This window comes from Equus asinus, chromosome 30, assembly GCF_041296235.1.
Source record: "Equus asinus isolate D_3611 breed Donkey chromosome 30, EquAss-T2T_v2, whole genome shotgun sequence".
In the NCBI taxonomy this organism is placed as follows: Eukaryota; Metazoa; Chordata; class Mammalia; order Perissodactyla; family Equidae; genus Equus; species Equus asinus.
Genome location: NC_091819.1, coordinates 8,620,851 through 8,640,141, shown reverse-complemented (window position 1 = coordinate 8,640,141; position 19,291 = coordinate 8,620,851). Strand labels below are relative to the sequence as shown.

At 41.2% G+C, this 19,291-nt stretch overlaps 1 pseudogene; it reads left to right on the top strand.

The window, feature by feature from the left end:
* Window positions 1-5,270: 5,270 nt before the first annotated feature.
* Window positions 5,271-5,703, top strand: LOC106836728 (CDGSH iron-sulfur domain-containing protein 2 pseudogene; annotated as a pseudogene).
* Window positions 5,704-19,291: the final 13,588 nt, after the last annotated feature.

Genomic DNA, 19,291 nt, shown 5'->3' with positions numbered 1-19,291 from the left:
ATGGGCATGGATGTTAGCTCAGGGCCAGTCTTCCTCAGCAAAAAGAGGAGGATTGGCAGCATTTGGCTCAGGGCTAATCTTCCTCAAAAAAAAAAAAAAGAAAAAGGATCAAAACAATAACCCTACCACACTGGGTTATTGAGAGGATCAATGAAATAATCCATGAACAGCACCTGGAATGGTCCCCACCACGTAGAAAACTCTATGTATGTCATCTGTTATTATTACAAAATTCATGCTTAGCACTGATGTTTTTATTTATATTCAGTCCAGGGATAAGAAACACCTGCAAATATTTTTAATGGTTGTTAAATAGTTTGCATATTATTAGTGTAATTGTTATTGCCATGAGAAAAATACAAAAGCCATCCGTGTACAATTCACATACACATGCACGTAGGAACTGAATGTAAATAATAACTGGTTTTCAACAATGTAAGTAGAAGTGTCAGGTCATGATTAGCATCCAGGGAGGAAAACACAGCAGTGACTGGGCCCTGGTCAAGAGCATGGGCTTGAGCAGCAGGTAGGCTTGGAATCAAGTCCCATCTCTCCTTTATAAGCCTCATTGTTCTCATCTGTTTAATGGGGAGATTTTCAGCGCTCCAATGCTGAAAAGAGATAATCACAAAGTCAGCACTCGGTAAATGTCGATTTTAGGCATGATTGTTCATAAGTCGAAGAATACATTATGTATCTATTGAGCACAGGTCCAAGAACTGGACGTTAGTTGACAAAGGACAGGGGGATAAACGCCCTAAGACCAAAGCTGGACTGACTTCTGCATCTGGCTACCCAAGGGCAAGAGGCTGATAGAAGACCAGAAGCAAGAATGATCTGGACAATGTCCAACCGAGGAGAACCAATCTGAGATAAGTGGAGGAGCGTGCCTGGGGACGCACGCCAGCGTGACTGAAGGCCTGCTCCAACATCAGCAGGCTTTTATCAGGACTTTGATCAGAGCAGAACATGTCATACCAAAGGTCCTCTTTCAGAAGTTAGAGGAAATCCTGAGGAGTTGATATTGTAGGTTTCTCCCGACCAGAGAGAACCATCTAACTAGTGATTCGGGGGTTAGAAAAACACTAGAGGAAACAAGAATGTCACCTTAACATTCTTTTTTTAAATTAATTAATTAATTATTTTAAGGAAGGTTGGCCCTGAGCCAACCTCCGTGCCCATCTTCTTCTACTTTATATGCTGGACACCTGCCACAGCATGGCTTGATAAGCAGTGCATAGGTCTGTCCCCCGGGGATCCAAACCTGCAAAGCCTGGACCACCGAAGTGGAGCGCGCAAACTTAACCACTATGCCCTGGGCCGGCCCCTCACCTTAACATTCTTGAGAGCAAAAATGGCCAACATAGGCACAGTAAAATATGCACTCCAAGGGATATGAGAGCATATTTTGAAATACCAGAACAGTGATAAACACAATTCCATATTAGGGACACTAAAGTGGGGAGATGAAGTTGAGGAAGACAAGAGAATTAGTGTTAATTCATGTTAACAAACACTTAACAAGAGTCGTCAGACAGACGTGGCGAAGTCTGGGTGCTGTGGAACACAGTAGAAAGCCCAGGATTTGAAATCAGGCAGCCTGGGACCTTCCTGCCACTTAAAAGATACCATGAGCTTAGCAATGACTGGACTCTTTGTCTTAACTGAGTCATTTCTAAAAATGTGAATCATAATAGAGCACAATTCTGTGCACTGTGGGAATACATAAATACATGGTACCTGCTTCTTGTGTTGGATAAAGGGATGGGAATAAGACCACTGAGAATATAGGACAAGATATGACAATGAAATACTGAGGGTGCTGATCTATTTCTACAGGAATATTGTGAAGAAAGAGATTAACTCTATCAGGAAAAGCAAAGCCCTATGAAAGAGATGGCATTTGAGTCTGGCCTTGAATTAGAGGGAAGAAGTGAGGAAGAGAGAGGATGGAAGTGAGGGAGAGAGTGAGCGAGCAAGACTGGAGGAAATATTCCAGCCAGTTTTAGCAAAGACATGGAAGCATGAATATCTGAATGTGTTTAGGGACTAGCAAGAAATAAAATGCGTTTAGATGTGCAGGAAAGGAGTCAAGGCCAGTAGCAGAAAACAAGATTGGAAGGCAGGTCAGGGTAAGATCATAAAAGGATCAACAGCACGAGAGAGGGCCTGACATTCTCTGTATCATCAAGACCTTATATTTTTATAGGCCTTCATTTCCACATGCATCATCTTTTTTAAAGTCCCAAAACCTTTGTCCCCACATTAACACAGATAAGGAAATTGAGTCTGAGTGACTTGCTTAGTTATCAACTAGTAAATATCAGAGTCAGACTAGAAACTAGACCTGTGGACTGGCCGATGCTCATTCCACATTGCCATGCTCTCTCCGCAGCCCTCCAGAGCCACTGAAGTGCCTTGTTACACAAGGCTTTAAATGCCAGGCTGAAATGCTTGACTCAATTTGTTTTTTGAGCATTTAAATAAACAGAAAGGATATTTCCAGTCTGGCAGCAGTCCCTAAGGATGCACTGGAGAGAGGTGCTAAGGCTAGATGTAGAATACTAAGAAAAGAACCATTAAGATGAAGTCTAATAAAACGTATTTGTATGGGGCCGGCCCCGCGGCCGAGTAGTTGGGTTCGCACGCTCCGCTGCAGGCGGCCCAGTGTTTTGTTGGTTCGAATCTTGGATGCGGACATGGCACTGCTCATCAAACCATGCTGAGACGGCGTCCCACATGCCACAACTAGAAGGACCCACAACTAAGAATATACAACTACGTACCGGGGGGCTTTGGGGAGAAAAAGGAAAAAATAAAATCTTTAAAACGTATTTGTAAAGCTGTGCGTTTAAGTTTAAAAGTATACACTTCAGAAGTTCAGGTTGCATTAGAACTGAATTAATAGCTCATAAAAAATAGATCTATGACTGTTAACTAGCCACAAGGTTAATGGAAGTCTAGGGTTAGGTAGCTGCTAAAAACAAAAGTCCTGTTTGGCTGTGTTATCAGAAAACTAAAGTCCAGAATAAGAAAGATATGAGACTATGGACTGCTTTTACCACCCAGAAGTGTGCCCAGTTCCAGATGTTAAGCTTTAAAAAGGATGCTCTTGGTGAGCTGAAGTGGTATAAAACAAAACAACGAAGATGATGATTAAGGACTAAAAAAACCATGCGAGGTTTTTGAGAAAACTTGAAATTTAAGAGGAAAAAGGAGAGCGGGGAGGAAGATAGATTTCAAAGGGCAAGCCACAGGGCAGAATAAGGGCCAACTGGGGACTGCGCACAGAGTTTGGCCAAACCTAGGATATTTTCCCCAAATTAAGAGGCGTTGGTAAAATACTAAACTTGCTGCTCCAGATGTCCAAGCGATAGCTGAGGGGCTGTGTGAAGCATGTTAGGGCTAATTGCTATTGTGTGAAACAGGTTTACTTAGAAAGTTTAAAGCTCTCTAAAAAATTTTGAGTTTATACATACACAAATGCACAAAGGCTATTATAAGCTTTCAGCAAATTCAGAACAAAAGGGGGATATAAGTTATGGCATTTAAGAGAAGAGAAACTTGGGGCTGGCCCCGTGGCTGAGTGGTTAAGTTCGCGCGCTCCACTGCAGGCGGCCCAGTGTTTCGTTGGTTCGAATCCTGGGCGCCGACATGGCACTGCTCATCAAACCACGCTGAGGCAGCATCCCACATGCCACAACTAGAAGGACCCACAACGAAGAATATACAACTATGTACCAGGGGGCTTTGTGGAGAAAAAGGAAAAAAATAAAATCTTTAAAAAAAAAAGAGAGAGAAGAGAAACTTTATTATAGCTGTTCTATATTGTATTATACCATACTGTATTATGGCTATTAAATTAGTCCTGATATACTGTATTATATTTCTTCCTTTTCAAATCATCAATAGCGAGCGATATGACATGATTTCTATTCTACAGACATGGTGAATGATAGTAATTTGTGAATCTCCATTTTCATTGTTTGTAAATTAATAAACTAATTTACACTGATGGGAATTTTCAGTGACATTTTATTCCCTCCATGGGTCTTGTAAACACAGTTGCTGCTTTCTAAAGAATTCATCAGTGTTAGATTATTAAATGTGCAGTTAGCAATAACAAACACCCATCACTCAAAGTTTCTTGTTTCTTATAATTTATATGTGCTTTAAGGAAGAGCCATGGAATTGGACTTGTTTTTTTTGCTGAGGAAGATTGGGCCTGAGCTAACATCTGTTCCCAACTTTCCTCTTTGTGCTTAAGGAAGATTGTCACTGAGCTAACATCTGTGCCAAACTTCCCCTATTTTGCATGTGAGATGCCGCCGCAGCATGGCTTGATGAGTGGCGTGCAGATCCAGGCCCCGGATCCAAACCAGCAAATCCTGGGCCCTGGAAGCAGAACACCAGAACCTAACCACTAAGCCACCAGGCCAGCCTGAATTGGACATTTTGAGTGTTTTGGGAATACAACATTTTCTTTTTTTTTTTTTTTTTAAAGATTTTATTTTTTTCCTTTTTCTCCCCAAAGCCCCCCAGTACACAGTTGTATATTCTTCATTGTGGGTCCTTCTAGTTGTGGCATGTGGGACGCTGCCTCAGCGTGGTTTGATGAGCAGTGCCATGTCCGCGCCCAGGATTCGAACTAACGAAACACTGGGCCGCCTGCAGCGGAGCGCGCGAACTTAACCATTCGGCCACGGGGCCAGCCCCATGGGAATACAACATTTTCTTTAATCTCTAGTTAGGACTATGTGGTCTTTTCAAAAATTATACCATAGAAATACTCATAAAAATCATTAAATTTTAGCTCTAATCACCTGATATTTTTGCAAAAAAAAAAAACCCTTAGAGATCGTTTTATTAATATAATTTTTTTCTAACTTGTTTTCTACATGCTTGGGTAATTTAATGCTTATGTGATTTATCACATTTTGAACTGCGAAGAATTTGACTATATAACAAATACCTGTGTATTAGTCATAAGTTTAGGCACCTGATAAAATCAATCCCATTCTTTACTAGGCTGTTAATTAGAGCCTTTTGCAAGCTAATACTTCTGCATTTAGAAAATAAAGTGATATCATTCCGTGGCATCTAGATTAGGCCCTTAGGTATCCACTGAAATATGTTCAAATTAGACAAAGTGTATCTAATTATGTTCTCATTCTCCGTAAACTGCTAATCCAAGTAGTAAATAAATCATATTTTTAACCACACATCTCTTTGCTCAATCGAAAATCCAAAACATATTTATGAAGCTCAGAACCATATAAGTTTATTTTCCATACAGAAGAGAAATAAAGGAGAGGGGTGGATGCCGCACGTGAGGATGGAGCTGGACAGCGTGGCCCGCGTCGTCAACGTGCACCTCCCCGCGTACCTGAAGCAGCTCCTGGTCCCCGAGAGCAGCTGCGCGTTCGCCCACTCACAGTTTCAGGATGGCTTGGGTGCTGCCCTTCCTCGGTGTACTTGCGCTGCTTCGTCCATTCCTCCCCAAGAAAAACACAACAGAAAGACAGCTTGGATCCCAACGTGGTGAAGGAAAGAAACACTGAAGATCTGTGTCTTACCAAAGCAGCTTCTTGTAGGTGTCCGCGTTCCAGAACGTCTCCTGCTTGTGGTGGTTCACATAATAAACACAATGAATTGACAGGAGACGGTGTGGGTCCGCTAATCCTGCAGATGAAAGAAGTATAATAGTTATGAATTAAGATTGAATTCACTTGTGTGCTGTAAAATCTTATAATAGTATTTTTTCATTCTTTGTGTATAGATCTTTCATATGGTGGTCTTTATTGCTACTGGTTGGAGAATTATTTCTGCCAATTTATTTTCTTGCTACACTGCTTTTATATTTGATACTTTGTATATTCAAACAGTCATTTATATAAAAATCATGCAACTCTTTCATTCTGACTTCAAAGAATTAATGTATCTTCCTACGATAAAACCCACACCTTTGATTTTAACTTTAAAAAAAAATAAATACAAAGAAGTAAAATTTGTGGAAAGCTTTCAATGAGCTTATGAGCTGTTTGATGAAATAAGATATTCGTGAAGATATAATTAAAAGTGTTATATTTTACAATGACAGCTTAATGAGTGATGACAACTAATATCAAAAATATTTTGACAAAATCGTCTTATATTTTTTCAGATCTCCTTATATCACTGGTTGCTCCTTTTGGTCAAACGAACTCAAAGAAGACTCAGAACGTAAACTGTAGATCTATCTATTTGACCAGGTAATACTGGTGCATCGTTTCTTGAAGCGTCTTTTGACCTATTACCAGTACCAGTTTCTAGATGATTTCATTACATACACCGTTAAACACCTTATACACTCCAGCAGGATTCCTGCTGAAACATGAAAAGGAATTCTTCAGTTGGCTTTGAACAGCTGTGGTCAGTTGGGTTTTTTTTTTTTTTTAATGGGCACATCCTGTTCTAGTCTTATTTATATTTAGGGGGGGTCTTTCTTTTACTCACCTCCTCAAAGATTAATTTTATTTGTTGCCTTTGCCAATGATGCATAGTTGAGAGAGGGTCAGGCTCAGCTATTCTAAAACAGGGATGACTTCTCTTGTAACACAGTGTCCAGTTGAAAGAAAGCAATTAATATTTATATATCAAATCTTGACATCTGAGAAATTTCCAAAAAAATTTTCCCCTGCATCAAAGAGCGACTTAGAGATTTCTTTTAATGTGATAAACACTGTTGCTGGAGAAGGAAATTGATAGATTATTGAGTATCAATAAAATGATCTACTGATCAACATAGTTTAACATGAATGAGAGTTGCTCGGATCTCTCAACTTCCCAACTATCTTCATTGATTGTTAGAGTTGCATGTTTGAATTCGTCTTGTTAGCACTCCCTATTAGAGATTATAAGTCTCGGCTCATTTTTTACAAAGTATGCTACAATTCAAATGCCTTAATAGCTGTTAAGAAGCAAGGATACAAACCACGTTAATGGCTTTTAAAAGTCTTCCTTAAAAGTTCACTTCTCGTAAAAGCTGAAGACTGGTCCAGAAGGGATCTACTCTACAGTGCGGTTCGTGATGAGTAAAAAGCAGTCGATCATAAGTGACATGGTCTGAAGCACAGACATTGTCATAGACTACGACGATATATTAAAAGGAGAGAGTAAAATTATAAGAAGAGCAAACCCAAAGTAGTGATCACAGAAGAGTTTTAGGAAAACTAGAGCTGAAAAACAAAAATTAGTCCTATGTTAAGATCCCAGATCATGATTTCAGGCTCATCAGAGAAGGAAAACTCTTCAGGTACCGTAGCTTGATAAAAGATGGCGTTAAAATGTTCAAATTCCTTTGCTTATTCCCTATTCGTCAAATTTCTAACACTATTTTTTTTATGAGTGAAAATGTCTGGAAAGAGAATACCTTGGGTAGAATCTGCTCTTATAAATTAATAGTGAATTTGTTTAGCACAAATCAGTTAAGAGCTTCTGAGACTTAAAATTCAGACTGGGAACAAGAAGATATCAATTTGTGATACTTGAGCCAGACTGCCATCCTCCCGCCTTCTTCCTTACTACTGTCCATTTCATTTCTAAATATGGACCATTTATAAACATTTATCAACATCACAAACAGTGCTCCCATAAGTGGAATCTCTAAGAATGTGATATAATACCTATATAAGTGGACCTGGAGACTTTATATTTTTTACATTAAAGGCCCAGCTGCATAGAAAGTTAAAAGAACTTAAAATTTTAAAAGTTCCATCTCCAAAAAAAAAAAAATGTGAAATTACAAACTCTTAGAAGGGAACAAATATTGAACACTTTCTGTATGTGAGACGTAGAAAAATAAACAGGACATAGCTCCTGTCCTCAGAACGGTCACAGTCAATTTGGAAACATGAGATACATGTATAAAAAGTGCAGGACGCCAAGGTGAAGAGGCAAGCTGTGTAGACTGGAGCCCAGGGAACACGCTACAAAAAAGGTATGATTTGAGCAGGGCTTAAAGGAAAGGAATGGATTGGGGCCAACCCAGTGGCACAGCAGTTAAGTGCTCATGTTCCGCTTCAGCGGCCTGAGGTTCGCCGGTTTGGATCCCGGGTGCAGACACTGCACCGCTTGGCAAGCCATGCTGTGGCAGGCGCCCCACATATAAAGCAGAGGAAGATGGGCACGGATGTTAGCTCAGGGACAGTCTTCCTCAGCAAAAAAAGGAGGATTGTCAGCAGATGTTAGCTCAGGGTTAATCTTCCTCAAAAAAAAAAAAAAAAGGAAAGGAGTGGGAAATAGGTAAGGAAGAATATTTACCTGGGTAGGAATCAAGGATGCACAAAGCATGCTCAGGGAGAATAAGTTGACATTTTGCAGAGAGTTTATTTAACATTCAATGGGAGCCGTGTTCAGAAAAGTAGGTTAGGATCAGATGTGAAAAGCAATCGAATATAACAATTTCAAATTTAGCCCTTATCCAAACTTCTAAGACTGTACTTGAGGATAAGAACTGTGTCTTAGTTATTTTTGTAGTTTTTGCTAACCCTCCTCACTGCTTCTTACAGAGTAGGTACTCAGCGTGTGTGTGTGTGTGTGTAACTGACTTGACGTCTACTGGAAATGTAAACCCTTAAAGTGTTTTAATAGTGATATGACATGAAAAAGCAATTCCTTAAAAGATTTACCTAGCTAAGCTGGATGTTCTAGATAGGAGAAAGGCTGATGGTAGTGACGCCAGTTATGAATTAAGAAAGTTAAACTTTCCTTATATTTGTTTTAGTAAAGTTAAGCACCTCTTGCGGGTTTATTTTTAAAGGCAAGATGGTAGTTAAAGCTGACACTCACAAAAATGCTCACATACTAATTAACCCACCACATGACTATGTGAACACAAGTTGTACTAAACAAATGTTATAATTATGGTGTTGGCAATTATTATCGGCAGCAGCATCTAAGCTGCTGGCAAACATTTCTACCCCAGTCAGAAAGTGTTCAGGCATGTATCCACTAGCTCTCGATGATAAGATTTTCCTGGAAGAAGAGAAACAAAAATACTTTCAAGTTTTATATGGAAAGATACTTTCCATAGTATATATAATTAAATCAAATAAAATAATTAAAATAACATTTTAATTATTACAATTGATACAAAAGGCTGAAACTGTTTTAAGAAGGGTTTTGCTGGGAATTTAGGCTTAATCTAATATGCAACGTACATGGAAAACGGAGGCAAACAGCAGTTTGGTTCCAGATATCTGGTTTATGAAAAGAAGAAAGTAGAGAAAAAGGAAGAAATACTTGAGACCAAAGTGGATTTTATTATTGTTGTTTTTGTCGTCGTTGTTTTTGGTGAGGAAGATTGTCCCTGAGCCAACATCTGTATCAACCCTCCCCTTTTTGCTTGAGGAAGACTGTCCCTGAGCTAACTAACATCTGTACCAGTCTTCCTCTATTTTGTGTGTGGGACACCACCACAGCATGGCTTGATGAGTGGCATGTAGGTCCGCACCCAGATTTGAACCGGTGAACCCTGGACCACCAAAGCAGAATTCTCAAACTTAACCACTATGCCACCGGGCTGGCCCCTATTGTTGTTTTTTGAAACCACCAGTCATACAAATAAGTTTCACGTATAGGCTTGGCTTTAGAATAGAATCACTTGGGAGTCTTTAAGTTTTATGGTTTCGTTCTGTTCCTAGGAAGGACACCACCGCTCTTCAACAGATATTCTAATCATCACATCATAAGCACAACTGAGCTTCAAATGAAAAACAGATTTCACTTGGTCCCCAACCAAGTAGGAGACTGAACAAGCTACACTGTGCAGCTGGGAGGACAAGAAGCCAAAAGGCACATTTATCACCCCTGAATCACAGTGAGCCCTGCTTTGAAACAAGGTTTTCTTCTTCGTGACCACTTTAAATAGTCAATCGGCGGGGAGGAGCAAAGAAAGGAGGGCCTGGGCCGGTAGGAGCCATGAAGTGAGTCATCCCAGAGTAATTTGTATCCATTACAATGTGCACAATGATTTCAGGTTGAAAGAAAGCTTTTCAAACATTGAGTTTGATTTTAGCAATAGATAGAGATAGCTGTATGCATAGAAGAAGGGAAGCATTACCTATTCACTGGACTTGAGAGACACCAAAAAATTCAACCCACTTCCCTCAACAATACAAATCAGTGGAGCAAACTGAGCCTTTGTAATTTCATCAGGTTATTATCAACAAGCAAAAGTTTCACTTAAATAGAAAAATTTAGAAGTCACTAGACCTCTAAATCATTCATTAATCCTTGATTGACTTGTCAAATATTTTTAATGCCTACCATTCTAGGTTCAGGGACTAAAGAGGGGACTAAAGTCCCTACTCTCATGGAATTTGCATACTAGCAAGGTGAGAGACAGTAACCAAATATATCAAATGTCGGTGGGTGAGAGGTATAGGAGAAGAAAAATAAAAAGGGTAACAGTGATCATGGTAGTGATGAGGTGGAGAACAATTTTATACTGGAGGGTTAAGGAAGGCATCTTAGACAACGGGACAGTGGAGACCCAGAGGAGGTCAGGAAAGCCTCTGTGCAAATATACATGGGGAAAGATGGATTGAGATGCAGGAACAGCACGTGCCAAACCCCTAAGGTGGGAGAATACTCAGCACGTTCTAGACACAGCAAGTTGCCTGGTGTGGTTGGAGTAGGGAGTTGGGGTCCAGGGGAAAAGGTGGATCATAAAGGTGCTGGAGGGTCCAGAGGGAGGTCAGAAAGACTATATAGAACCTTTCAGGCCACAGTAAGTATTTTAGCATTGACTTTCAATGGAAAGCTATTCAATGGTTTTGAGTGGAGGGATGGTATGCCAGTTTAAAAGGACTGGGTGACAAATAATTGGAGTGGGTGGATGCAGGGAGAGTGAAGAGACAGATATCACAATAATCAAAGTGAGGGTTGATCCTGGCTTGGAGCAAGGAGAGAGTAGTCGGGATGATAAGAAGTAGTTGTATTCATGATATATTTTCCAAAGAGATCCATAAGATTTGTTTATGGCCTGACTAGGGAACGTAAATGAATCAAAGATGAACACAATGTTTTTGGTTCGAGCAACTGAAAGGATGGAGTTGCCACATCTGTGGGAAAACTTGGAAGGACGTACTATTGGGGGAGTGAGAGGAGGGAGGAATTAAGAGTACGGGTTTGAACACATCACATTTGAGATGCCTGTTAGACACCAGAATGGGAAAATCAAAGAGCCAATGATATGTACGGAGTTCCAGAGAGAGGTTGAAGGTGAAAATATCAACTTGGGACTCATCAGTTTTTAGATGACATTTAAAGCTATGGGTTTGGAGGAGGTTACATGGGGAGTGAATATGGAGAAAGAAAGTGAGGTTCTAACACTAAGACAAAATCTAGAGTTGGGGAACAAGAGGACGAACCAAAGGAAGACTAAGAAAAAGCCAGCTAATCAAGCAGAGGAATAAACAAGAAGGAATGATGTCCTGGAAGCCAAGTGAAGAAAGTGTTTCAAAAAAGGAAAGAGCAACCGTTAATGCTGCTGATTGGTCAAGAAAGTTGAGAACTAAGAATGTAACATTGGATTTGACGGGGTGTACGTCATTAACGACCTCGACAAGGGGAGTTTCTGCAGAGAGATGGATAAGAAAGTGTGATTGGAATGGATGAAAGTGAATGGGAGAGAAGAATCGGAGACAGAGAGCACAAAAAACTCCTTGAAGTGTTTAATTGTGAAAAGCAGAGGAGAAAAGGGATGATGATTGGAGGGAGATGTGGCGATTCAAGGAAGGGATTGGTGAAATGAAAACTGTTCAAGCATGTTTGTTTCTTGCTGGAGATCCAATAAAAGGAGGCGGAAAAAAGATAAAGAGAGACAGTCGTAGGAGCCACGTCCTTTATAACATGGGAGGGGTGGGACGGTGGACAAAGAAAGATGATGATTACTTTAGATAAGAGCCCTGGAGGTAGTTCTTAATTGTATTTGTTGATCAAATTAGCAGGCTCTTCGAGTACTGATGATAAAGTTTCATTGATTACTTACAGTGTACCAGGCACTGTTTTAATCATTTGACACATGGCTTGTCTCGTCCTCAAAACAACTCTATGAATTAAACTGAGCCCACAATTCATTCATTCATTTAATCATCAAACAGATACTTAATAAGAGCCTACTGTGCTCTAAGCACTATACTAGCTGTTGAAGAATAAAAAGTGAATGTAAGAGCCATAGAATGTTCATGCTACACCAGACTTTTTGCTAATAACTCCATGTGTGTAATCTCATTTGCTTCTCACACTGACCCTGGGAGGTTAATACTGTTGTTCACAATTTATAGATTAGAAAACCAAGATTAAAAAAGAGAGATTAAATAACGTCTAGGAGAACACTTCAACAATGCAAAGTGGGACTGTGTGATTCCACCATGTTCCCTGCCCTCTAGACTATACCAGATGACCCTTTACATGTGTATTACTGAGATAGACAAAAATCATGTGAACAAAAAACAGACAAACAAATAAGCAAAGAATTGCAATGTGCCAAATAAAGAAAATGGCTGGGTACTAAACCAGAGAATGATGGAATTATGGGGTTGGGGAAATCTGTCAAAAAGAGTTGTCAGAGAAAGTTACTTAGTAGAGAAGTAACATTTCAACTGACACCTAAGAGATAAGAAATATTGGATGAGGGTGGGGAGAAATTTCCAGGTTGAGGAAAGAGTAGTAAGTGCAAAGGCCCTGAGGCAGGTAAGAGCTTTGCCTGTTCAAGGAACCAAAATAGAATCAATTTGGCTGGAGCATAAAGGAAGGATGTAAGAGGTACTTGAGATGAATTGAGGAACTAGGTAGGGCTCTGATTATGTAAGAGCTTGAAGGCCCAGAAGAGGAGTTTAAATTGCATTCTGTTTAACAAGAAGCCACTGAAACTTTTTAAGCAGGAGAGGACATATATCAGATTTATGTTTAAAGAAAACTCTCAGGCAGTGTAGTAGATGAATTAGAAATATTGGTGGGGAGGGGAGGTATGCAATAGTGGAAGCAGCGAGACCAGTTGGTAAGCTATGTAGTCATAGCCCGGAAGACAGAGAATGGTGATGAATGGACATGGAGACAAATTAGCAGCATCCGAGATATATTTGGGAGATAGCATTTATGGGACTTGGTGATGAAATGGATGCAAACGATGAGAGGAAATGGGGATGACTCCTGGGTGTTTGGCTTGAGCAGCTGGGCAGATGGTGAATCTGTTACCCAACCAAAGTGGGTTCCCTCCGGGTGAGTTAAATCTGACTCTTCACCAGAAGCAGTTGTCTCACAACATAAGGTATATTTGCAGCAAATAAGAGACTGTGAGGAATCATTTCCAGTCCTGGCATCCCCTGAACAAAGGGAAGCAGGGACCTTTTATCTCTGATGGGGGATGAATATTCAAAAGGGGGAGGTGGGTATTAGCTTGCGCAGGCTCAGTTGGAAAACATGCTTCCACATCCACTGCAGGTGATGGTAATAAGGCCTAAGCTCCTCCCAGAGAGATCTTGGCATTAAAAATAAGGCAAAGGTCACGGGCATAGCTCTGGTGGGGAGGCTTGGTCTGGGTCAGGGTGCTCGGTGACTGCATCTCCTGAACATAACAAAAGGAAAAAAAAATAATTTGGAGGAGCCGGCCCGGTGGTGCAGCGGTTAAGTATGCACCTTCCACTTCTCAGCGGCCTGGGATTCGCCGGTTCAGATCCCGGGTGCGGATATGGCACCACTTGGCAAGCCATGCTGTGGTAGGCGTCCCACATATAAAGTAGAGGATGATGGGCACGGATGTTAGCTCAGGGCCAGTCTTCCTCAGCAAAAAGAGGAGAACTGGCAGTAGTTAGCTCAGGGCTAATCTTCCTCAAAAATAATAATAATAATAATTTGGAAAAACAGTTAAATGCTTCCCAACCCACCCTTGAGTGCCTTGGGGCAGTTAGTCAGTGACAAATCTATTTATTTAGATGAGGAAACTTAAGGGCTGGGGCAGGAACAGGTTTGGGAAGAATCCAGAATTCTCTTTTGAATAAATTTTATTAAAAATGTTAGAGAACTGAATGTTGGAGTCTAGTAGAGAACTCTGGGCTGCAGACACACACTGGAGAATCCATGGTGTAAAGATGCTGTTTAAAGTTATGGATACGGATGAGATTACCCAGGAGTGTGGTGAGGTGAGGGAAGAAAGGAAGAGAAAAGGATCCGGGAAAGCCCTAAAGAAGCTCAACCTTTTACATTTGGATAAGGAATGAGAAGATGGCAAAAAAACAAAAAAAGGCTATGAAAATAGTCCAGTGTGTTCAGGAAAATGTGGAGCCGAGGTCGCCAGCAGAGGAGGTTGTCAAGAGAAGGGACTAGTAAATTATACCACATACTGATGAGAATGAGGGAAATGAGGACAGAGAAGCATTGATTGTTTATCTACATGGAAGTTACTGAAAAACATACGAAAGATTTTTAGGGAGCAATAGCAGAATACGGATGGGAGCAGGTGAAGAGTTCGTGAGAGGCGAGGAGACAAAGCACGTGATGATACAAGGAAGCTGAGGACGGGAGACATGCAGATGCAATGAGGGCTTTTTCAACACAGGAGTGTGAAAGATGAACTGAGGTCTGTTAAAGAATTTTAAGAGTTTATTTGAGCAAAAAATCGATTCGAATGGGGCGTCAGCAAACCAGAAGTGGTTAGGACCACTCCCCAGGCAAGAGCTGGGAGAGACTTTTCTAGAGAAGAGGGGAAGCAAAGTAGGGAAATTATTCGATTGGTTGTAGCTTAAGTGGTTGCCTTTTTTGGAAAAGCCTAGTTGGCTGTTTGTGCTGGGTTGTCCGTAGGTTTTGATGTCTTCACCTTGAGGCATTTACAGGCTTAAGTTTGGGTTTGTCTACACTGGCTGCTAAGGTATTGGAACCACATCAGTCTAATGGCCTCCTTGTTTAATGATTTTAAGAAGAGATGTGAAAGCCTGTCAGTGTGCTGATAGAAATGATCCAGTACAAAGGAGCATCGTGGATTGTAGATAATATTGCAAGGAGAAGACTGTGTGAATTCCCAGAGAAAGTGAGGGAAAATGCGGTCCATAACCCAATTCATGTCAGAGGGGCACCACCTCTTCATTACGAGGGGAAGAAGTAGAAAACAGGTGCCAAGGGAAGTTGGTTTGTCAATTTGATAATGGGAAGGAAGATGAAGAAATTGGCTGATGAAAAAGCAAGCCCAAGTCGGAACCCGGGTCTGTCCCCATCAAAGCAGTGTGGCCACTGATGAAACAGCCTCTTTCAAGCAGCCTTCAGTTGCTGAGCAGGGTCTCTGCTGAACCTGGAGAATCACTTCTACTCTGTGGCTGTAGTGTGTGATTCCTAGCGACCTTGTGCACAGCAGAGCGGAACCCTGCCCGGTCTTTCTGCACCATCGTCTCCCCTTCCGGAGCTGTGCAGACAACATCCACTGCTATTCACAGGGTTTTCATGGCCAGTTTTTCAGAAGTGGGTGGCCAGGTCCTTCTTCTCAGTCTACCTTAGTCTGGAAGCTCTGTGGAAACCCGTCCACCATGGATGGCCCTGCTGGTATTTGAAATCCTGGTGGCACAGCTTTCAGCATCACAGCCACATGCAGCCACCACAGGATGACAATGACAGATGGGTGGTGTGGGTCCCTGACCAGGAAGTGAACCCGGGCCGTGGCGGTAAGAGCACCGGATCTTAACCACTAGACCACGGGGCTGGCTACCACTATTTTCCCAGAGCAAAAATGGCCACAACTTTGCCCCAGCATCTCAAGGGACATCCTGCTGTCCTTCCCTCCTAACAGGATCAGGACTCAGCTATTTCAGCAAAAGGCAGATCTAGAAGACAGCTTTCCTCATTCTGAGAAAAAGGCAGATTCCTCGTCTACCGTAGGTGGGAGATGAACCTGTTCCACTTGGTTCTCTTTTTCTTAGTCATTTCACGTGATGAATTCAAAATCTAAATATTTAACAATTCTGGGCTCTAAACTTCCTATCAGCGACTCTTGCTCATATCAAACTTGGAAACTGTTCAGACAACAGCTTTCCCAAAATACCAGTTATTAAGCTGCTTTTTTCCCTGTCTATCCCCTGCCAGCTCAGCTTTCTTGCTGTACCATTATTCTTGACTGGTCCTCCCTGTTTTTGCCAAGACAACATCAAAGCTTTTCTCTTCTACTCATTCTCTCCTTCTCTTTGCTGCTTACATTTTCTTTTTTTTTTTCTTGAGGAAGATTAGCCCTGAGCTAACATCTGCTGCCAATCCTCCTTTCTTTTTTTTTTTTTTTTTTTGCTGACGAAGACTGGCCCTGAGCTAACATCCATGCCCATCTTCCTCTACTTTATATGTGGGATGCCTACCACAGCATGGCTTGCCAAGCAGTGCCGTGTCCGCACCTGGGATCCAAACCGGCAAACCCTGGGCCACTGAAGAGGAACGTGTGCACTTAACCGCTGTGCCACCGGGCCGGCCCCGCTGCTTACATTTTCTAACCATTTTCTAGTCAAAAAGTAGCATTCTCCCCATCACAATTCTCAAGTTAAAGTGCTGTGCACTGCAGGATGGTATTTGACAAAGGCCACAGTCTGTTCTCCAGTGCCATCTCTCTCACCGTCACAGAAAAGCCTTAAATTTAAAAATTCAAACTGCTCAACCTACTTCTGTTTGAAAATCCACATAAACATGGTTTCCTTCCCTCTAAACAATTTCAGGAGCAGCAGTTTTTATTCCAATTTACCCTCAACCCTCACTATCATCACTATTGGCTTATGTCGGGCTGTTATCTATCTCTCTCATTTTGCTCAGTCACTTCCACCCACTCCTCATCATTTTCCTCAGTAATCCCGTCAAAAAATCAATTCACCACTTCCTACACTATTGAAGTGGCTTATCCAGCAATTCTCCCCTTTTATGGAAGAGAAATGAGGGTAGAGATAAGCTCTCCTCTGTTGATCCCTAACGTAGGCATGCCTGAATTTCTAATACAGGTATTGTGCCATTTTAGGTCATTTAGAGAGCCTGCTGCATTTTAATCAAACCTCATTAAAATGGAAATGTTCATTATGATTCAAGAGCACTTGCTGAATTGTACATCAGTCTGTTCACTGAAAGCATTTGCTTTTAGGGTAATGTGACTATAATCGATGCTGTGAAAGGAGAAGCCTCGAATACACCCAAAACTAGACCAGGGACAAAGGGGCTCGGAAATAAAAAAAAGATTTGAGACCTGTAGAGAACACTGGGTCTTAGATATGAAATCAACTTAATTAGCGCTGGTGCTGTCATGTGGTTAGTCCACCTGCGGGAAGGGAGGGTAGAGATATTGTCAATATCTGGACATTATACCCCAAAGCTTGAGATTAGGGATTGCCCTCTGAAAAAATTTAGACTGTGAAGTTAGCACTTAGAGGTGGAAGTTTCTCCTAGAAGTAGAGCCACAGCCCCAAACAGTAAGTCGTAAGTAGGAGGCTGGAGATCTCCCTGCAATTACGAGAACAAGGTGGAGATCTGGCGGGAACTCACTCAATATTGATTCCCCCTTTGATTTCCTCATTGAGCCAATGGTTGTTCAACGGCATGCTGTTCAGTCTCCACGTATTTCTGACTTTCCCAGTTTTTTTCCTGTGGTTGATTTCTAGCTTCACAGCATTGTGGTTGGGAAAGATGGTTGTGATGATTTCAACCTTCTTAAATTTATTGAGTCTTGTCTTGTTTCCCAACATATGGTCTATCTTTGAGAATGATCCATGGGCACTTGAGAAGAATGTATATTCTGCTGTTTGGGGTGGAATGCTCTCTACATATCTATTAAGTTCATTTGATCAAGTGTTTCATGGGACTCACTCAGTATTGAAAACTGTGGCGTTGATAACTGGATCTATCTAAAGAAGAGAACAAAAAGAAAAGGGAAGACACAGATACCTAGTCCTTGTGCATCCTGTCCCACTGTGACTCCAGAGGATCACCCGAAGGACTGCAAGAGTTCTGCTTTCTGGCCGGCCCGGTGGTGCAGCAGTTAAGTGCACACGTTCCACTTCTTGGCGGCCCGGGGTTCGCTGGTTCGGATCCCAGGTGCGGACATGGCACCGCTTGGCAAAAGCCATGCTGTGGTGGGTGTCCCACATAGAAAGTGGAGGAAGATGGGGCATGGATGTTAGCTCAGGGCCAGTCTTCCTCAGCAAAAAGAGGAGGATTAGCAGCATATGTTAGCTCAGGACTAATCTTCCTAAAAAATTAAAATTAATAAAATTAAAAAAAAAAAAAAAGAGTTCTGCTTCCAGTAGCAAGCTCCCTTACAGAGCATTGATTCGAACGGGTGACTGCTTTCAAATTTACATTTTGACATAATTTCACACTGACCAAAAAGCTGCAAGACTAGTACGAAGAATTCCTGTATATTTTTCACCTAAACGTCACATTGGTATTTTATTTTTGCTTTATCCTGTCTTTCTTTCTCTCCCTCTCCCTCTCTTTGTGATTTTTTTCTGAATTATTTCATTGTAAGTTGCAGACATAACGCCCCTTTACCCCTAAATACTTCGGTGTGTATTTCTTATCTAGCGGTGGTACAATGATCAAAGTCAGGAAATTAACACTGGTTCCATACTCTCACCTGTTGTATAGACCTTGTGGGACTTTGCCAATTATCCCAGTTATGCCCTTTATAACAACAGCAATCTCAGATCAAGCATTGACTCAGTTGTCCTGTCTCTTTAGCCTCCTCTTGTCTGGAACTGTTCCTCCATCTTTCATGACAGTGACATGTGAATAGTATACATCACTTATTCAATAGAATGGCCCTCAACTTGGGTTTGCCTAAGGTTTCCTTTTGATTAGATCAACTTTATGCATTTATGGCAGGAACATCAGAGGGATGTTATCTTATTAGTGACTGTATGAGGAGGCACTAATATCAGTTTGCCCTATTATTGGTGATGTTAGCTTTAATCACTGTGATAAGGTATTTTCCACCAGGTTTCTCAACTGTAAAATTATTATTTTTCCCTTTATAATTAATCAGTATTTGGTGGAGAGCCATTTTGATACTATGTAAATATTCTGTTACTACTCAAACTTTCATATACTAGTGTTAGCATTTAACGGTGACTGTTGACTCCTGCCTGAATTAATTATTATTACCATGGTTGCCAAATGGTCATTTCCAAATTCCATCATTCCATCATCATTTATTAGTTAGCTTGTTTTTTTTTTTTGAGGAAGACTAGCTCTGAGCTAACATCCGTGCCCATCTTCCTCTACTTTATACATGGGATGC